The sequence below is a fragment of the Crotalus tigris genome, unplaced genomic scaffold, assembly GCF_016545835.1.
Source record: "Crotalus tigris isolate CLP2741 ecotype Arizona unplaced genomic scaffold, ASM1654583v1 scf7180000018784.18638703518:1950463, whole genome shotgun sequence".
In the NCBI taxonomy this organism is placed as follows: domain Eukaryota; kingdom Metazoa; phylum Chordata; class Lepidosauria; order Squamata; family Viperidae; genus Crotalus; species Crotalus tigris.
Genome location: NW_024097199.1, coordinates 786,419 through 805,000, shown reverse-complemented (window position 1 = coordinate 805,000; position 18,582 = coordinate 786,419).

The following is an 18,582-nucleotide window of genomic DNA, read 5'->3' as shown; positions in this document are numbered from 1 at the left end:
TATGCTTTTGAAAAGTCAACTTTGGGGGGGGGGGGTTAAGGTTTAGCAAAGTGTATTGGTTAATTGTGCATGGATAATGAATACTCTGAAAAAGTAACCACAATGGAGGAAGCCAGATTCACTTAACAACCATAAGATTCACTTAACAAAAGCAGCAAAAAAGATTGGAAAATCAGGTGTTATTCATTTAATGACCACGCCATTTAGCAAAATAAATTGCAGTCCCAATTGGGATCATAAATCAAGGACTACATGTATATGCTATCGTTCAGAGTTTAGTACTTTTAAGTCCCATTCACTGAAACATCTCTTTTGTGACTATATAGTCATTATATTTTAGCTGGATTGTGTGCCTTTTTCTTTGGGGCAGTGGGGACAGTGGGGGAGATAATCATGGCAAAACAACAGTCAAGGAGGAACCCCCCCCATAAATTAATGAAATATTGGTTGCAGCTGTGGCAGAAGAAGGAAGCACTTCTCTTTTCTTTCTTTTTTTTTTAGTGTGGCAGGCAATATTCAGAGCAGAAACAACAGCTGCCACAGGTCTGAAGAAAAATTACAGAGCAAACAAAATACAACACCAAAATGAGTAAGTAATTCTAGGCTATCCAAGCTAAATTGCTATGGCTGGCAAGCTTGGTAATGTGAGGCTCCTGAGGGTTGCATTGCATCAAAATCTTTGATGCCAGGGAATGGGAGTCACCAAGGGAATTTGTATTACACATCCATGTTTCCTGCAGGAATGAAGAGCCACAGAGCTAGCAGAAAAGAAAAACAACATACTGTAACAAAAAGCCCTTGCTTTGCCAATAGGGAAGCAAGTATTCACATGAACATTTCTTTGGGCTACACAGAAACATGGCTGAACAAGCCTCTTTAGTTGAGGGGATAGTCCAACTCCCTTTATTAAAACAATAACAACAACAACAGATGCTAGACAATATATAGCCGGGGTCCACCAAACATGCACTCCATCTTCAGAAGCCAGGTTCATCTAGTGCCCTGCATCAACAGCTGGAAAAAATCCCCATTTTTTTAAAACTTCCCAGAGGCTGGTGGGAGGAGAGCCATCCAAAGTTCATAGGGGAAGGGAGATTGTTCTAAAGGGCAGTCACTTCCCAGAAAAGCCATGCCTCTTAGATCCAATCCAATCCATCATCTCAAGGAGGGGACATAGAGCATGCCCATCCTGCAAGTGGATGGGATGGGCAGACATGGTTGGAGAGACAATAGCCTGACCTTGTGTCATATATACAGTGCAGTAGTCCAATTAGGAAGTGACTAAACCATAAGTAGGATTCCTGATCTAGGAGTCGGTGCTATTTAGAAAGAAAAAGTGATGTTGTGTAAAGTTTCTCTGGCCATAGCTGCTCCCTGTTTCTTAAACAGTAGCTGTGAGTCCCAAATTATGCACCAATTGTGAATGGAGAATTTCAATTCCCAGCAGGAGCAAATGGTGGAAAACTCCGGATCCAGTTTCAAAGTGGCTCAGAAGACCATCTCTTGGTCTTGCTGGGCTGAAAGTGTTCCTTTCCAGACCTCCACAGCCTCCAGACACATAAGCAAAGAACTTTAAGAGCATCATTTGGTGGGCCACGAGCCGAGGTATACACTGAATATCAAGATTTTGATGAAGCTTCACTTTGTGCTGATGAATGAGTTTACTCAGTGGTTTCAAGTAGAATTCAGATGGAAGAGAGTAATAAACTGAGGCAATCCACAAAAGAACCCTGTAAAGCAGTGCTTATTTGAATTGATACCAAAGGAAGAAGGAGAGATGCTGCACGCCATAACATCCCACTCCCAACTTCCTGATTCATTGAGGCATGATCAATGGGATTGAGGGCCACTGAGAAATCAAGAAGTCCCACGATAGCTGTACTCCTCCTTTCTGAGGTCATCAACAAGTATGATCAATGCTCTCTTATATTTAAAACTGCTGTCAAGAGAATCTGAGACCACATTTTAAGATGGCTTTCCAAAAGGCAATTGAACTTTCTTGGGGGAGCGGGGTGGTTCCTTGAAAATGTTTTGTTTCAGGTCAGAAGACGTTTCTTGGATGAGAAATAAATATTGAAACAATGAAAAAAAAACAAGAAAGATTAATTGCCTTTTAGAACGCCACCTTTGGGACAACCAGGATCTGAATGATTGAGAATCTCCATAGACAAGTGACTCTGAGGCAGTCATAGAAAAAGGGTAATTATGTGACCTTTCTATTTCCAAAGGTTTTTTTTTTAAATTTTGTGCCCATTCTCCTTATCATTTCTGCTACTTTGCTAACCTCTGATATTCTCCGTGGAGCAAGGGCTTTTTGAGCCCTTCTAATCCAGGGGTCTTCAAACTTGGTCCTTTTATGACTTATCTACTTCAACTCCCATGGCTGGCTGAGGAATTCTGGGAGTTGAAGTACACAAGTCACAAAAGGGCCAAGTTTGAAGACCCTTGTTCCAATGTGTTGGTTTCTTTATTTTCAGGATAGCATTTCTTCCTCCCATTCATTCTTGCCAATAGCCATTTTCTTGATCATGCATATAGTAATCATAGTATATGATTACTATACTCTTGGTAAACCTAAGCTGACCATTCCAGTTCAAATTTTAAAAAGTCTTCTTTTTGGATAGAATAAAAAACCATCCAATCTTAACTAGAGAGCTTGCAGTCTCTGCATGCAATCAGTTTAAACTAGATTCCAAGTGCAAGCTTTTATTAAGAGAATAGTGTTGTTGATGAAGGATGGTATATTTTATCATTACTTTAAAAATGAAACTTTAGGGTTAAAATACAAACACAAACAGAAACACAAAACAAAAACAAGGTACTACAGAATCTGATCCCTTTTTTTCCTATATCCTTTGTGTGCATTTTGAAAACAAAATCAGCAATGTGTGTGCTCACGAATGGCATTATTTGTCTTCCAATGCAACAGAAACAGATGCATGACACCTGGGGTAAGAAACTATATTGTATAATGCTTACTTCTTTTTCCTCTTCATAGCTTTTTCAATTTGTACAACATCAGATAAATTAATTTACTGCCCTCCCCTGCTCCCTCACTTATTGTATTTGGATAGTAATTGTTTTTGCTTGACATATAAGCATCCTCATCTCCATACTGAAGTTCCCTATTAAAAATATTCAGGGAAAACCTAAGGCATTTCCTTTGGATTTCTCTTGAACAACAAATAATTATTCTTCACACATTCCAGGACTGCTACTGTCTCCTCCTATTACCACTCTACCACCCTTCCCCCACCCTGAACATTTTCCCTGATAAATCTGCCTGCAGCATTAAAATGTCTTCCCTGTCATAGTGGCCTGATTTCTAGCTTAAAATGTACTCGTGCTGTTTGGTGATAATCTGTTTTTAAAAATTAGGGTTGCTTCAGTTAGCCATGCGTTTTTTCTTTTCATACAGCACAAATGCAACTGGTACTCATCCGATGTAGAATAGAATAGAGCTGGAAGGGACCTTGGAGGTCTTCTAGTCCAGCCCTCGGCTCAAGCAGGAGAACCTATACCATCTCAGACAAGTGACTGTCTAGCCTCTTCTTAAAAATCTCCAGTGACGGAGCACCCACGGTTTCTGGAGCAAGCTGTTCCACTGTCAGGAAGTTTCTCCTTAATTCCAGGTTGTTTATCTCTTTGATCAGTTTTCAACCATTGTTTCTTGTCCTGCCTTCTAGTGCTTTGGAGAATAGTTTGATGTCCTCTTCTTTGTGGCAGCCCCTCAAATACTGGAACACTGCTATCATGTCTCCCCTATTTCTTCTTTTCTTTAGACTAGCCAAACCCAAGTCCCGCAGCCATTCTTCATATGTTTTAGACTCCAGGCCTTTGAGGAAAAACAAGACGCACATGTAAACACAATCCCCCCTGCAATTTAGAGAAGCAACAGGACCCATTGATCCTGCTGGACCTCTCTCCCTATTAATAACAGGATGGAACTGGGATATAGCAACAGTGTACGACCACTACTTTACTGATAAAATTATTTCCAGGTCGATTTTTTTTTAGAAAGAAGCTTTTTTTCCTCAAAGAGCATCACCTTTGTACCATTTTTTTTCCAGACATTTCATACAGGTCTGCTAATATGTCTGGGCTTAAAAAAAATCTGTTAGACCATGGGTGTCAAACTCACCATGTCATGTGGCGTGTCACAACATATCGCAACTTTTTTTGCATTGCTGGCGCTGGGGTGGGCACGGCCTCTGTATGATGCAACCGGCCCACAGGCTGGCAGTTTGACACCCCTGTGTTAGATTATTGCAATTTTTTTCATCTTTTCTCCAACAGTTGTGGTTAATTTCCAGAAGATTCAATATCAAGTATTGAGGATATAAATTGAGAATAAAATAACCCACTCAAAACATTATGCTGGAATGGTCAAGTAGATTTCTTCCAACCTCTAAAAATCATTTTTGAACACATGTGTTTTGTTTTGAATTTAGAATTTTCAAAGTGGCCATTTCAAGTTTGGAACATTTGCTTTCAGCTTAAAATGTATTGGACATAAAACATTTTGTGCACCTCCATTGCAGAGGGCTATAGCCAGACGATTAAGGTGGGGGCCATTTTCTTTCTTTCTTTCTTTCTTTCTTTCTTTCTTTCTTTCTTTCTTTCTTTCTTTCTTTCTTTCTTTCTCTCTCTTTCTCTCTCTCTCTCTCTCTCTCTCTCTCTCTCTCTCTCTCTCTCTCTCTCTCTCTCTCTCTCTCCCTCTGATTCCTTTCCCCACTATACACTTGCATATAAAATAGCACACCAGAAGAAGACTTCAGCGCTTCAATCTCAACTCCAGGCTAGGAGACCTAAATAATGCCTTTTCCAGGGTGACTGGGGATATGGATGAAGAATTTACAGCTATAATTTGTAGTGGATATGACGGGTAATATGATAACTAATGTTCAGTTGTAAAGCATTTTTAATAAGATGATTTTAATTCAGAATGCATTGGTAAAATTAAACTATATAAAGGCAGTTTTCAGGATCTGTATGTATATTTGAACATCCTAAAGATATAGTAATGAAGATAATCAAAGTCAGTTTAAATAAGGGCATTAATAGACAACCCAATCCAGTGTTGGGATCATTTTGAGAGCTTATTTAAATGAATGGTACTTAAACTATTAATCAGAAGTAAGTGCCTTAACTATTGTCTCTTTGGGAAAAAAATGAAGTTGAAGAGGGAAATAACTCAACCTTATATGGGCCTAACCTTTATTACAAAATACCCTGGATGTCCTTGCAGAGAATATCATTGTTCACAAGGATTGTCAAAACTGTTAATGACTCAGGTGGAGTTAGCATGCAGCTCATTAAGCCATGTCAAAACTTACAGTCCTACTGTACTGTATCATTCCCTTTAGGGGATCTCCTATCAGTATAATTTGATCGTTAAAAATACATCAATTCAGATCATATTTTATACATGGGCAAGAGAGGGGGGGGGGCATGAAAGCCAATTGTTACAAAATAGTTATAATCTTTATTCCAAGATACTGCTACAAGCGAAGTCAAGTACTTTTAATTAACATACGGGGCAGCAGTGGATATTTTTGTGAAGGAGGATGCTTAAAAGGGAGATTTACTACCTACCACAAGACTGCACAAGACTAAACATTTTGCATTGTTCAAAATATTAAAAATTTCAAGGATTGCTTTTGAAAATTATCATTAACCTGGCCTTTCACAATGGCCAATTGTCTATTTATAATCTGTGACTATCATAACTTGGGTGCAAGTCTTTTTTGAAATCTTGATTAATATATATATATATATATATATATATATATATATATATATATATATATATTATTACCTTGAATGAACACCCTGTCAGCCCAAATATGGGAGAAAGAAATCTTCTTTCTTTTCTTTTCTTTTGCCTGTATCAGCTCAATCTAGAGCCATCCACAAGCAGCAGTCACTAACTGTGACATCATTTTACATTTTTAGGTTTTTGCTAACAAAGAATAAAGAGAGAATGGTATAGCTATTTCGAGTTCCTTTAACTCTCATCAGCCAAACTTACTCTTCTGAGATTCGAACCTGGGCTATCTGCATGTTAGGCAGATGTTATGTTTGGCTGATGAGGGTTAAAGGAACCCGAAATAGCTATACCATTCTCTCTTTATTCTTTGTTAGCAAAAACCTAAAAACCTAAAAATGTAAAATGATGTCGCAGTTAGTGACTGCTGCTTGTGGATGGCTCTAGATTGAGCTGATACAGGCAAAAGAAAAGAAAAGAAAGAAGATTTCTTTCTCCCATATTTGGGCTGACAGGGTGTTCATTCAAGGTAATAATCTCCTCCCCCTGTCTCTCTCCTGATAGCTAACAGAGTGGGAGAGAACCCGTGGCTTAGAGGGTATAACATCTGCCTAACATGCAGATAGCCCAGGTTCGAATCCCAGAAGAGTAAGTTTGGCTGATGAGAGTTAAAGGAACTCGAAATAGCTATACCATTCTCTCTTTATTCTTTGTTAGCAAAAACCTATATATATATATATATATATATATATATATAGGAATGGGCTGAAAGTTTAGAAATCCACTGTACTGGAAGTATTTCCTTTTTCCTTTCCTTTCTTTCCTTTCCCCTTTTCCTTTCCTTTTTCCTTTCCTTTCCCTTCCTTTCCTTTTCTTTAATTTCCCTTTCCCTTCCCCTTTACTTTCTTTTCCTTTCCAAAGGAAAATAAATTAAGTTAAATTAAAATTTTGGTCACCACACTGTAAAAAAGATATTGAGACTCTAGAAAGAGTACAGAGAAGAGCAACAAAGATGATTAGGGGACTGGAGGCTAAAACATATAAGGAACGGTTGCTGGAATTGGGTATGTCTAGTTTAATGAAGAGAAGGACGAGGGGGGACATGATAGCAGTGTTCCAATATCTCAGGGGCTGCCACAAAGAAGAGGGAGTCAAGCTATTCTCAAAAGCGCCTGAAGGCAGGACAAGAAGCAATGGGTGGAAACTAATCAAGGAGAGAAGCAACCTAGAACTAAGGAGAAACTTCCTGACAGTTAAAACAATTAACCAGTAGAACAACCTGCCTTCAGAAACGGCGAATGCTCCAACACTGGAAGTTTTTAAGAAGAGACTGGACAGCCATTTGTCCTAAATGGTATAGGGTTTCCTGCCTGAGCAGGGGGTTGGACTAGATAACTTCCAAGATCCCTTCCAACTTTACTATTATTATTATTATTAAATACCTGCTTGTTAATGATTCCTTTTGGGATGCTTGACAACTGGCCCACTTTTGTGGCCACTTGCAGTGTCCCACAGTCATGTGACCATGATTTACTATGTCCCCCCCCAACTTTCATTTCCTTCCAGTTTCAAAAAAGACCCTGCCTCATAATAAACAATGGTTGGCATGATAACTGCTGCAAAAAAAGTCATAAAATTAGGTCTAGCCACATGACCCATTTTATGGCTGTCATGACTTATGATCATAATTGGCAGGCTCAATTACAGTTGTAAGTTAAAGAATAGCTATATTCCTGTCTGACATACTGTAATATATACATCCACTGACAGTCCTTCTAAACTTAGTGAATTAAAATAACTCATTTTATGGTCAGTAGTCTGAATCTGAGACACAATAGCTACCTAAGAAAGCTGGGGCAAGTGTGATAATAATTTTGGAGAAAAAAAGGTTTTTAGGTTTCAATCAGCATATAAACAATTAATTTAAAATATACAAAACACAAAGCTTCCATATATAACATGCTGTGGCAAGTGTACTTCACATTGCATTAAAACCATGAGATTAAGACGTGCAACTGATGAGCATTCACTAACTTCTGTTTTGGGAAGTTGCCTCCTTTGGCCAGTTCAGCATCAAAGGGTCAAGTTTTTAGATTTTGGGTCTTAATATGATGATTCATAGGGTCATTTGAAATAATCTTGTGCACAGTTGTAATCTGCCAACATAATTGTTGTTGTTGTTGTTGTTAATTGCGAAGTCGTGTCCGACCCATCGCGACCCCATGGACAACGTTCCTCCAGGTCTTCCTGTCCTCTACCATCTTCTGGAGTCCATTTAAGTTCACACCTACTGCTTCAGTGACTCCATCCAGCCATCTCATTCTCTGTCGTCCCCTTCTTCTATTGCCCTCAATCTTTCCCAGCATTAGGCCCTTCTCCAGTGAGTCCTTCCTTCTCATTAGGTGGCCAAAGTATTTGAGTTTCAACTTCAGGATCTGGCCTTCTAAAGAGCAGTCGGGGTTGATCTCTTCTAGGACTGACCGGTTTGAACGCCTTGCAGTCCAAGGGACTCGCAGGAGTCTTCTCCAGCACCATAGTTCAAAGGCCTCAATTCTTTGCGCTCAGCCTTTCTTATGGTCCAACTTTCACAGCCATACATTGCAACTGGGAAAACCATGGCCTGGACTATACGCACTTTTGTTGGCAGGGTGATGTCTCTGCTTTTTAGTATGCTGTCTAGATTTGCCATAGCTTTCCTCCCCAGGAGCAAGCGTCTTTTAATTTCTTGGCTGCAGTCCCCATCTGAGGTGATCTTGGAGCCCAGAAAAATAAAATCTGTCACTACCTCCATTTCTTCCCCATCTATTTGCCAGGAATTGAGAGGGCCGGATGCCATGATTTTGGTTTTCTTAATGTTGAGTTTCAAGCCAACTTTTGCACTCTCCTTCTTCACCCGCATCAAGAGGCTCTTTAGTTCCTCTTCACTTTCTGCCATCAGAGTGGTATCATCTGCATATCTTAGGTTGTTGATATTTCTCCCGGCAATCTTAATTCCAACTTTTGATTCATCTAGCCCTGCCTTTCTCATGATGTGCTCTGCATATAAGTTAAATAGGCAGGGCGACAGTATACAGCCTTGCCGGACTCCTTTTCCAATTTTGAACCAATCAGTGGTTCCGTGTTCGGTTCTCACTGTTGCTTCTTGACCCACATATAGGTTTCTCAAGAGACAAATGAGATGGTCTGGTACTCCCATCTCTTTAAGAACTTGCCACAATTTGTTGTGATCCACACAATCAAAGGCTTTTGCATAGTCAATGAAGCAGAAGTAGATGTTTTTCTGGAACTCCCTAGCTTTCTCCATGATCCAGCGTATGTTGGCAATTTGATCTCTAGTTCCTCTGCCTCTTCGAAATCCTGCCTGTACTTCTGGTAGTTCTCGATCCACATACTGCTGGAGTCTAGCTTGTAGGATTTTAAGCATAACTTTACTAGCATGTGAAATGAGTGCAATGGTGCGATAGTTTGAACATTCTTTGGCATTGCCTTTCTTTGGAATTGGAATGTAAACTGACCTTTTCCAATCCTGTGGCCACTGTTGAGTTTTCCAAATTTGCTGGCAAATTGAGTGTAGCACTTTTACTGCATCGTCTTTTAAGATTTTGAATAGCTCAGCTGGAATACTGTCACCTCCACTAGCTTTGTTGTTGCTCAGATTTTCTAAGGCCCATTTCACTTCACATTCTAGGATGTCTGGTTCGAGGTCAGTGACCATCTCATTGTGGTTATCTGGGATGTTAAGCTCATTCTTGTATAGTTCTTCTGTGTAGTTTTGCCATCTCTTCTTAATCTCTTCTGCCTCTGTTAGGTCCCTGCCATTTTGGTCCTTTATCATGCCCATCTTTGCATGAAACGTTCCCTTCATATCTCCAATTTTCTTGAAGAGATCTCTGGTCCTCCCTATTCTGTTGTTTTCTTCTATTTCTTTGCACTGTTCATTTAAGAAGGCATTCTTATCTCTTCTAGCTACTCTCTGGAATTCTGCATTCAATTGGGTGTATCTTTCTCTTTCTCCTTTGCCTTTCGCTTCCCTTCTTTCCTCAGCTATTTGCAAAGCTTCCTCAGACAGCCATTTTGCTTTCTTGCATTTCTTTTTCTTTGGGATGGTTTTAGTTGCTACCTCTTGTACAATGTTGCGAACTTCCATCCATAGTTCTTCAGGCACTCTGTCTATCAGATCCAGTTCCTTAAATCTATTTGTCACCTCTACTGTATATTCATCAGGAATATGATTTAGTTCATACCTGAGTGGCCTAGTGCTTTTCCCTACTTTTTTCAATTTAAGCCTAAATTTTGCAACGAGAAGCTCATGATCTGAGCCACAGTCAGCTCCTGGTCTTGTTTTTACTGACTGTATAGAGCTTCTCCATCTTTGGCTGCAGAGCACATAGTCAATCTGATTTCTATGTTGACCGTCTGGTGATGTCCATGTGTAGAGCCGTCTCTTGGGTTGTTGGAAAAGAGTGTTTGTTATGACCATCGTATTCTCTTGACAAAATTCTATTAGCCTGTGCCCTGCTTCATTTTGTACTCCAAGGCCAAACTTGCCTGTTATTCCGGTTATCTTTTGGCTTCCTACCTTAGCATTCCAATCCCCCATGATGATAAGGACATCATTTTTTGGTGTTAATTCTATAAGGTGCTGTAGGGCTTCATAGAACCGGTCAATTTCATCCTCTTCAGCAGCAGTGGTTGGGGCATAGATTTGGACTACTGTGATATTGAATGGTTTGCCTTGGATTCGAATTGAGATCATTCTGTCATTTTGAGGATTGTATCCCAATATTGCTTTTCCTATTCTTTTATTGACTATGAAGGCTACTCCATTTCTTCTGAGGGATTCTTGCCCACAGTAGTATACCTGATGGTCATCTGAGTTAAATTCACCCATTCCTGTCCATTTTAGTTCGCTGATTCCTAAGATGTCGATGTTCAGTCTTGTCATCTCTTTTTTGACTACGTCTAGCTTGCCTTGATTCATGGATCTTACATTCCAGGTTCCTATGGAGAAAAAATCTTTACAGCATCGGACTTTCCTTTCACCACCAGATATATCCACAGCTGAGCGTCCTTTCGGCTTTGGCCCAGTCGCTTCATTCTTTCTGGCGCTACTAGTACTAGCCCTCTGCTCTTCCCCAGTAGCATATTGGACACCTTCCGACCTGAGGGGCTCATCTTCCAGCGTCATATCTTTTTTCCTTTTAGTACTGTCCATGGGGTTTTCATGGCAAAGATACTGGAGTGGTTTGCCATTTCCTTCTCCAGTGGATCACATTTTGTCAGAACTCTTTGCTATAACCTGTCCGTCTTGGGTGGCCCTGCATGGCATAGCTTATAGCTTCATTGAGTTACGCAAGCCCCTTCGCCACGACAAGGCAGTAATCCATAAAGGGGGCCAACATAATAGGAATGCAGGAAAAGATAAATGGTGATCAAACCTATTAGGCAAGAGCTTCCAGATTTTTTTTCTTTAAAAAAAGAAAAATTCAGGGTCTTGACTAGCATAGTTGTTAGTTATCAGATTGGATAAAAACAATAACAACAACAACAACTCCTCAGTATGCAAGATTTGTCTAAAAGTTTTCAAGCACTACAGCTGCAAGTCACCATTTCATGTTTCAGAAGTATACATGTATGATCCTTACTCTGAAAAAGCCCTGCTTTTTTCCATTCTGCCTTCATTTCATTTATTTATATGCTCTAGAGTCCACAGTCATTTTCCTTCTCGCTCAGTGATTTTTCTCTCTCTCTCTTTGCTGCAGCTTTCTTTTTCTCCAGTTCCTAGAATACCACTGCTCGCCTTCAAGTATGCAAAATCCCCTCTCCTGTTTTTGCTTTGTTGTGCCTTCCAAGGACATGTAGCATAATCAGTTACAATTTCCTTACAGCTGACCTTCAAAAAAAATGAACTTGAGAGCTAAAATATTAAACATGCATGCCTCTCCTTCAGCCAAGTCAGGATGAAGAGTCTTAGGCTACTGGGAAGAGTGACCCATAAGTATTTTTTTTCTCTCTCCCTTTTCCACCTACAGGAACAGTTAGTGTGAAGTGCAGTGAACCAGATCAGCAATATGATTCAGCTGTCTAGGCAGCTTTCATGGCAAAAGAAAAGATAAACCATAAAAACTACCCTCCTCCAGCTCTTAGGTCTTGCTTCCCACACTTTGGCATTCTCTGTCACCCCTGGCGCTGTTACTGACCCATGTGAAACTAAACTAAAGGATGATAAGTTTGCTGTCTTTGCCCTTGTCCTAAGGAGCTACATATTATCCTATCAACCATCAGAAGTCATTTGAGTGGGATATTTGTCATCTTACTCTCTCCTTTTGAGTTCAAGTGAAATGGTCAATGATTTTTTTTTTTAAGTCATTCTCTAAAGGAAATAGATAAGGGCTTTTCTTCCTGTCCATGAATGGGTGTCATGGTTTGACAGAATACCAAAAATAGTAATTTTTTTGACAGGGTTATTTCTAGTTGATTTGGGAAATAAAAGAATAAAGGGTTCATTTCCCTTTAAAATGATACCATTTAGAAGCAATAAGAATAAGAGATGTGAAGAAAGTTCAGCTTTCTTGGTAGCTATGATTAATAATTGTAAAGCCATCAGCTTTTTAAAAAAGAATAACCATGCAACATGATATACTGTGCATATAACCTTCCTTCCTCCCTCCCTTCCTTGATTCCTTGCTTCATTTTCTAATACAAAAGGACTTTTCACAAATTACGATTACGTGTACCTTGAAATATGTACATGCAAAGAAATCAACCTCTTTAAAGGAAGGCTTCAAAGCAAATTTAATGTTTAATATCGGTTAAGACAGATCAATGGATGACAGGCTTCAAGGCTTTAAAGTACAGTAGTTTTCTGCAAGAGTTACAGTTGAAGTAGTTCATTTTAAAAGAATAATAGGATAATAGAGCAGGAAGAGACCTTGGAGGTCATCTAGTTCAACCCCCTGCTCAAGCAGGAGACCCTAATACCATTTCAGACAAATGGCTGTCCAGTCTCTTTTTTTAAAAAACCCCTCTAGTGATGGTGCACCTATAACTTCTGAAGGCGAGCCATTACATTGGTTAATTGTTCTCAGTTCTAGGTTGCTTCTCTCCTTGATTAGTTTCCATCCATTGTTTCTTGTCTTGCCTTCTGGTGCTTTGGAAAATAGGTTGTCCCCCTCTTCTTTGTGGCAGCCCCTCAAATATTGGAACACTGCTATAATGTCATCTCTAGTACTTCTTTTCACTAGGCTAGACCTAGCCAATTTCTGCAACCATTCTTTATATATTTTATCCTCCAGCCCTTAATCATCTTTGTTGCTCTTCTCTGCACTCTTTCCAGAGTCCCAACATCAAAATGTTAAATTTTATCATTTCCATGCATGGCTTTTTATTAAACATACTCCACTGACATTAAATATTTAAGTATAGATATTTAATGGATATTCTTCTGTGCCAAGACTGGTCAATATTTATGCAGTTTCTAACTCTAGTACTGTCTCTCTAGACCCCTCAATGTCAAGCAATTGAACTTGGCTGACAAATTATGGATTTTCAGTATAGTAGTTTGGTTGGTTTATTTGTATGAACCGGATGGGAGATGTACTGTTTTTGAAAAAAAGTCAATCCTAAAATAGAGATAAATCTTAATTCCGGTGAGATTTTATATTACATCTCATTTTTCCATCAAATTTCAGCATCAAGCTAGAATCATAGACCATATTTAGCCCATGGTCCACAGGTTGCCCAACTGATATAAAGGAGAGTGATTTAGTTAGCTTTTATATTTTATAAAGGAATATTTGTGCAGCATGAACAATTTCTAATAAGATGTTAAAATTGCTTATGGAAAGCCTCTCTTAAAGTTTGGATGTTAGCTTTATTTTAGGACCAAGTTAAGACACAAACATTTGGGTCTTATTACATACAGGTTAGTCTGTTTCAGTTCTTATTGATGTTTTACTATGGATAAGAGTTTTTTGGGACTTTGGATTGCTATTGAATGTATTTTACTCTAAGATAGTTTGATCCAGGGGGAGTTAGAACTTATTAATAAACAGATATATGAAGGGTAGCAGCTTCTTGCAGAGCAGTGATCTAAATAGGCAAAGATAGCTGACATGACATTGCCACACAAACCCTGCCCCTTTTGTACATAATAGTAGTAAAGTTGGAAGGGACCTTAGAGGTCATCTAGTCCAACCCCCTGCTCAGGCAGGAAACCCTACACCATTTCGGACAAATGACTGTCCAGTCTCTTCTTAAAAACTTCCAGTGTTGGAGCATTTACTGCTTCTGGAGGCAGGCTGTTCCACTGATTAATTGTTCTCACTGTTAGGAAGTTTCTCCTTAGTTCTAATGTCCTGTATTAATGTTTCACACATATGCAAAGGGGTGGGGCTTGCCTAGCAATGCAGCACCTGCCATCATGCAAATTTTGACACCCCCCCTTTCCCACTCCCCCCATCACCTTACCCTCTTCCTTAGATGGGGTCACAGAGGGAAATGAATGCTCTTATTTAGGGGGAGAAATGCAACTATGGGCAAAGGATAAAGTTTGAAATCAGGTCTGACTAGCAAAGGAGAACAGAGCAGAACAGTTTCTGCATTTAAGCATAGCAGAATAGTTGGGGGTTCCTATTACCATCCAAATGACCCAGTTACCATTTTATTAATCTCCCCAAAGATTAACTATAGCACAGTTATTTTTAAGTGATGATATCTACTTCCTGCCTCTTCCTTTCAACTTTTACTGGCTAGCAGCCAAATAGCTAAAAGTCTAGCTCAGTGGTTCTCAACCTTTTTAATGCCGCGACCCCCAACCGGTCGTAAGTCAAGGACTACCCAACCGGTCGTAAGTCAAGGACTTTCCCTGCCCGGGAGCGCCACGCATGCGTGGTGCTGCCCCCTGCGCCGGCCGAGACGTAGCTGGCAAGCAGCAGAGACGGCACAGGCCAACCACCAGCTGGGCCACCAGCTGGCCCAGCCCAAGGGAGGTAAGGCACCCGCCGGGCCCCACGCACACCAGCAACCCTCCCTGTACCTGCCAGCCTCCCACCTCCCACCCCTGGCCCTCTTTTACTTACATTTTTAGTAGTTGATCAGCAGGGAGGGATGGAAACTTCCAGACAGCTAGCCTTCGCTGCAGACAACTTGCAGCACCGTTTGCAGAATGGGACTTTTGGTGGGCTCAGCAGGGCAGAGACAGCCTGGACAATTCCTATTGGCTTTTGAAAGCCAATAGAATTAGACTCTATTCAAGAGAGTCTATTCTGTTGGGTTTCAAAAGCCAATAGAATAAAAAGGTGTAGCACAGCTAAGGAAAAGGGGGAAAAATGGTGGACTGCGTTGTTTGGCGACCCCTGTGAAATGGTCGTTCGACCCCAAATGGGGTCCCGACCCACAGGTTGAGAACCACTGGTCTAGCTGATAGTCCCAACGTGTATTTCATGAGTAGTTGCCTCTGCAAAATCACTTATGTTAACACAGCACTGAAGGGGGAGGGTTCTAATTGCAACAAAGAGTGAATTTCATCTCCCACAATGACCTTTGGTATTTCCTTACTACCTTAAAGTCAAAAAGTCAAAACTAGTTTCACAAGAAAATAATGAATATATACTAGAAAGCTCTTTTCCTAGTTGAGCCTTCTTCTAGTGAACAAATAATAGGGACTTGAAAGAAACTTTTGATTTGTGGTTACAAATTTGAAAGAAATATTTATAGAAGAGCAAAAGCAAAGAGAAATATGATCCTGAGTTCCTAGATAATTTTGTAGAATAAAACAGGTGGACATGTGAAATTGGGCATTGCCCCTTAGACCAGGGACCCCCAACTCCCTCGTCCATGGACCAGTACCAGGCCATGGCATGCCAGCAACTGGTCCGTAGAAACAAGCAAAGCCGCATCCATGGGATGCAGGCAGCACACAAAACCATGCACTCTCTGGTCCATGGAACTGGTTCCTGGTAAAAGCATGAGTAAATTTCTGAATAAACAAATGCCTTTTGCAATGATGCTTTCTTTTCTAATCTAGAAATTTGTAATGCCTATTCCTTCTACAATCAAACAGTATTGTTCCCTTGTATTAATGGGTCTCATCTCCTTTAATTATAATCTTTAGTTCTCTCTGGTTCCTTCTAGTCAACCTTCAAAGTCCCTTCTTATCATCTGTTTATTTTCCAATCAGCAAAACTTTCCCATGGGAGGATTCCTTACAGTTATTTTCAAAATTTTCAGATTCTTTTATAAATTTTTAAACAACCCACAGGAAATATTCTTTCAAGTCCATCTATCTTTCCAAAATCAACATTCTAGTCTGCCTTTTGCTGTATTCCAACAATTAAAGTTTTTTTTTCTTTTTAAACCTTAAATTTACATAAAACTTCTTTTATCCAGGGTATTCTTCTGGCATAATAAAACTTAACCTTTGGAAGGTTCTTAACCTCTAATAAATCAGTAATAAGCAACGGATTGAAACTAACCAAAGAGAGAAGCAACCTAGAACTAAGGAGAAATTTCCTGACAGTTAGAACAATTAATCAGTGGAATAACCTGCCTCAAGAAGCTGTGAATGCTCCAACACTGGAAGTTTTTAAGAAGAGACTGGACAGCTATTTGTCTGAAATGGTATAGGGTTTCCTGCCTCAGCAGGGGGTTGGACTACATGACCTCCAAGGTTCCTTCCATCATCATCATCATCATCATCATCATCAATCATCACACAGTCAGCCAGATGTTCAGACTGGATTTGGCATTTTTGTCTACCTATCGAGTCATTACCAAGGACCCGGGATAGGCAGATGTGGATGTTTTGATGGTATTACAGATATCATCGCAGGATGGAAGCAGTTCCTAGTAAGGCCACCTTTTACAATTGACTAATGGCAAATTTGTCAATGCCAATGGTATTCAAGTGGTGCTCCAGTTGTTTCGGGATTGCATCCAAGGCGCCTATTACTATTGATACTACCCTTGCTTGCTTTTGCCACAGTCTTTCTATTTCTGTTTGTAGGTCTTTGTATTTTGTTATCTTCTCCAGTTCTTTCTTGTCCATTCTGCTGTCTCCAGGCACTGCCACGTCCACTATCCAGACTTTTTTGTCTTTCTTATCGACAATTGTTAAGTCTGGGGTGTTATGTTGCAGGTGCTTGTCTGTTTGAATTCTGAAGTTCCAAAGCAGTTTAATTTTATCATTTTCTATGACTTTCTTTATTTTATTCTTGTTATTATATTATTGTTATTGTTATATGCAATTTCCTGAAATAGTTAAGAGAGGAAATGGGCAAACCCAGTGTCCAATCTGAAGATAATGGGCTGTGATGTAGGCAAAATTATTGCTGCACACCCCAACTCAGAACTCCCAAGCCTGCTGGAGATCACTATTTACTATTTACTATAGATTTACTATCTTCATAGGGAGATTCTAAATGGAGCAAACCTGTGGGTGTTTCTTGTTCTGTCTTTGGTCCTGTTTGTTTTTGCTGCATGTTTGCCATGTTTCCTGAAAAGTCCACCAAACCTTCTCTATAAGTCCTATTTTCAGTCTGTGGTCCCCCTTTCTAAAATAATGTATATCCCCTTGATGCTTCCTGCAACTGAACCTTCATCTACAAGCCTGGTCTCACTGAGTGCTGTGATGTCAATGCAATAATGGCGAAGTTCAATAACTTCAGGCCTTGACACCTTATTTCCAGCTATCAACATGCAGATGTTCTGATGCTGAATGAATTTTCTTTGATTTGTTTTTCTTGATACTTGATCTCTAAGGAGATAACCTGCCAGCTGCAGTTAGCTAGCCAAATATTATAGGGCAGGCAATGTTTAGTGTACCTTTTCTAACCTCCTCCCCTAGGTGAGGCAGTGGTTTGCTACAAAGGGCTGCCCAGTTGCCCCTGATGCTTTTGGATATTTCCACTGTCCCCAGTAGTGAGATGAACAACCATTATTTCAAGGCTGCCCACAAGGAGACTTGTGACTACAATTCCCAATGGTCATCTCCAACTGTTGCTTTGCTATTCTCCCATTGCCGCAGGGCTCAACAAATTAGGATTGGAGCTGACATGAATTGCAGATGGATTATAGATGAAGATGAATTGCACAACTGTGTCTGCATATGCATGTGTGTTTGCATGTTTGGTTATGTGTGTGTATATGCTGTATATATGCATATTGCAGTGGTGGGATTCAGCCAATTCGCACCACTTTGGCAGAACTGGTAGCTAATTATTTGTTGCCCAGGCCCAGAATGTATTTCCAAAAGTGGCATCCATACAGAGAACCGGTTGTTTACATATTTGAATCCCACCACTGGCATATTGTATATGTATATGTGCATAGAAACACACATACATAATATGTACTATGGATATATCCATCTATCCATCCATCCAGAGACTTTGGATGGGATTTTTTTTTCTTCTCTGCTCCTAATTGCAGTGACCAAGATCCCAATGCTATGAGTTGTTGCGATGTGGTTTCCTTTCAATTGATGAATAGCTAGAGGATAGAACTTTACAAAACTATAGGGAGCAAAAATTACTTAAATCAATAACTTTGACATTCCCACTTTACTAAATATATATGCCCTTTGCTTTGTCTATAAAAGGTTTTCCTCTGCTACAATCTGAAATCTTATTTTATATGTAAAGACTTTATCCAACTGCTTATCCAACTTCTTTTTGTTTCTTCTTTCCTTTCTCATTTTTTTGTATTACAAAAAAAATCTTTTATTAGGCAAGAGCTTTAGTGCTAAATGTTGAAATACTGAAGGAAATCATGTCTAAGTGCAGATAGTCCCCCCCCCCAAGATGTCTTTTTCAGGG